Consider the following 3,041-nt stretch of genomic DNA (forward strand, 5'->3'; position numbering starts at 1 on the left):
GAAACTAAAAGTTGAGGGCTTCAGAAGAGCTGTAGGACCAAAATACGAGTACGTTTTTTATTGGCCCAAAGGTACATGCGCTAGTGGTCAAGTGGTAGAATAGTATCATACCACGATACAGTCCCAGTTCGATTCTCGACTAGTGCATCTTGAAGATTACCTATGATGATATTAGTGCAAAATGTTCAAACTTCGGTTTGTTACAATCTATCATTTACATTTATAGATTTCACGCGTAGCACTATGGAGCCTTCTTTTTGAAATCGAGAGGTGAAACTAAAACTTGAGGGCTTCAGAAGAGCTGTAGGACCAAAATACGAGTACGTTTTTTATTGGCCCAAAGGTACATGCGCTAGTGGTCAAGTGGTAGAATAGTATCATACCACGATACAGTCCCAGTTCGATTCTCGACTAGTGCATCTTGAAGATTACCTATGATGATATTAGTGCAAAATATTGAAACTTTGGTTTGTTACAATCTATCATTTACATTTATAGATTTCACGCGTAGCACTATGGAGCCTTCTTTTTGAAATCGAGAGGTGAAACTAAAAGTTGAGGGCTTCAGAAGAACTACAGTTCCAAAATACGAGTATGTTTTTTATTGGGCTAAAGGTACATGCACTAGTGGTCTAGTGGTAGAATAGTACCGTTCCACGATACAGTCTCAGTTCGATTCTCGACTGGTGCATCTTGAAGATTACCTATGATGATATTAGTGCAAAATGTTCAAACTTCGGTTTGTTACAATCTATCATTTACATTTATAGATTTCACGAGTAGCACTATGGAGCCTTCTTTTTTAAATCGAGAGGTGAAACTAAAACTTGAGGGCTTCAGAAGAACTGCAGTACGAAATTTCGAGTAAATTATGGACAGACCTAAAGTTGGTTGCACCAGTGGTCTAGTGGTAGAATAGTACCCTGCCACGGTACAGACCCGAGTTTGATTCTCGGCAGGTGCATCTTGAAGAGATGCTATGATGATATTATTGCATACTTTTCGAATTTCTTGGGTTTGTCACTATATCATTTAAATTTATAAATTTCCCGAGTAGCACTATCGAGCTTTTTTTTTTTTTATATCAAGAGTTGAAACTAAAAGTTAGGGCTTCAGAAGAGCTGTAGGACCAAAATACGAGTACGTTTTTTATTGGCCCAAAGGTACATGCGCTAGTGGTCAAGTGGTAGAATAGTATCCTACCACGATACAGTCCCAGTTCGATTCTCGACTAGTGCATCTTGAAGATTACCTATGATGATATTAGTGCAAAATGTTCAAACTTCGGTTTGTTACAATCTATCATTTACATTTATACATTTCACGCGTAGCACTATGGAGCCTTCTTTTTGAAATCGAGAGGTGAAACTAAAACTTGAGGGCTTAAGAAGAACTACAGTTCCAAAATACGAGTATGTTTTTTATTGGGCCAAAGGTACATGCACTAGTGGTCTAGTGGTAGAATAGTACCGTTCCACGATACAATCTCAGTTCGATTCTCGGTACATGCACTAGTGGTCTAGTGGTAGAATAGTACCGTTCCACGATACAATCTCAGTTCGATTCTCGACTGGTGCATCTTGAAGATTACCTATGATGATATTAGTGCAAAATGTTCAAACTTCGGTTCGTTACAATCTATCATTTACATTTATAGATTTCGCGAGTAGACCTATGGAGCTTTCATTTTTAAATCAAGAGGTGAAACTAAAAGTTGAGGGCTTCAGAAGAACTGCAGTACGAAATTTCGAGTAAATTATGGACAGACCTAAAGTTGGTTGCACCAGTGGTCTAGTGGTAGAATAGTACCCTGCCAAGGTACAGACCCGAGTTCTATTCTCGGCTGGTGCATCTTGAAGAGATGCTATGATGATATTATTGCATACTTTTCGAATTTCTTGGGTTTGTCACTATATCATTTAAATTTATAAATTTCCCGAGTAGCACTATCGAGCTTTTTTTTTTTTATATCGAGAGTTGAAACTAAAAGTTGAGGGCTTCAGAAGAGCTGTAGGACCAAAATACGAGTACGTTTTTTATTGGCCCAAAGGTACATGCGCTAGTGGTCAAGTGGTAGAATAGTATCATACCACGATACAGTCCCAGTTCGATTCTCGACTAGTGCATCTTGAAGATTACCTATGATGATATTAGTGCAAAATGTTCAAACTTCGGTTTGTTACAATCTATCATTTACATTTATAGATTTCACGCGTAGCACTATGGAGCCTTCTTTTTGAAATCGAGAGGTGAAACTAAAACTTGAGGGCTTCAGAAGAACTACAGTTCCAAAATACGAGTATGTTTTTTATTGGGCCAAAGGTACATGCACTAGTGGTCTAGTGGTAGAATAGTACCGTTCCACGATACAGTCTCAGTTCGATTCTCGACTGGTGCATCTTGAAGATTACCTATGATGATATTAGTGCAAAATGTTCAAACTTCGGTTTGTTACAATCTATCATTTACATTTATAGATTTCGCGAGTAGTCCTATGGAGCTTTCATTTTTAAATCGAGAGGTGAAACTAAAAGTTGAGGGCTTCAGAAGAACTGCAGTACGAAATTTCGAGTAAATTATGGACAGACCTAAAGTTGGTTGCACCAGTGGTCTAGTGGTAGAATAGTACCCTGCCACGGTACAGACCCGAGTTCGATTCTCGGCTGGTGCATCTTGAAGAGATGCTATGATGATATTATTGCATACTTTTCGAATTTCTTGGGTTTGTCACTATATCATTTAAATTTATAAATTTTCCGAGTAGCACTATCGAGCTTTTTTTTTTATATCGAGAGTTGAAACTAAAAGTTGAGGGCTTCAGAAGAGCTGTAGGACCAAAATACGAGTACGTTTTTTATTGGCCCAAAGGTACATGCGCTAGTGGTCAAGTGGTAGAATAGTATCATACCACGAAACAGTCCCAGTTCGATTCTCGACTAGTGCATCTTGAAGATTACCTATGATGATATTAGTGCAAAATGTTCAAACTTCGGTTTGTTACAATCTATCATTTACATTTATAGATTTCACGCGTAGCACTA

The 3,041-nt window shown here is 38.2% G+C and overlaps 3 non-coding genes across 3 annotated transcripts; all 3 read left to right on the forward strand.

Moving 5' to 3' along the window:
- The first annotated feature begins 893 nt into the window (after positions 1-893).
- On the forward strand, positions 894-964 carry TRNAG-GCC. Its single transcript has one exon. It is a non-coding gene; the product is annotated as a tRNA-Gly (tRNA).
- An 816-nt stretch (positions 965-1,780) lies between these two features.
- Positions 1,781-1,851, forward strand: TRNAG-GCC. The gene has a single exon. It is a non-coding gene; the product is annotated as a tRNA-Gly (tRNA).
- Positions 1,852-2,600: 749 nt separating this feature from the next.
- Positions 2,601-2,671, forward strand: TRNAG-GCC. The gene has a single exon. It is a non-coding gene; the product is annotated as a tRNA-Gly (tRNA).
- Positions 2,672-3,041: the final 370 nt, after the last annotated feature.

Source organism: Cucurbita maxima, unplaced genomic scaffold, assembly GCF_002738345.1.
Source record: "Cucurbita maxima cultivar Rimu unplaced genomic scaffold, Cmax_1.0 Cma_Scf00055, whole genome shotgun sequence".
NCBI classification, from domain to species: Eukaryota; Viridiplantae; Streptophyta; class Magnoliopsida; order Cucurbitales; family Cucurbitaceae; genus Cucurbita; species Cucurbita maxima.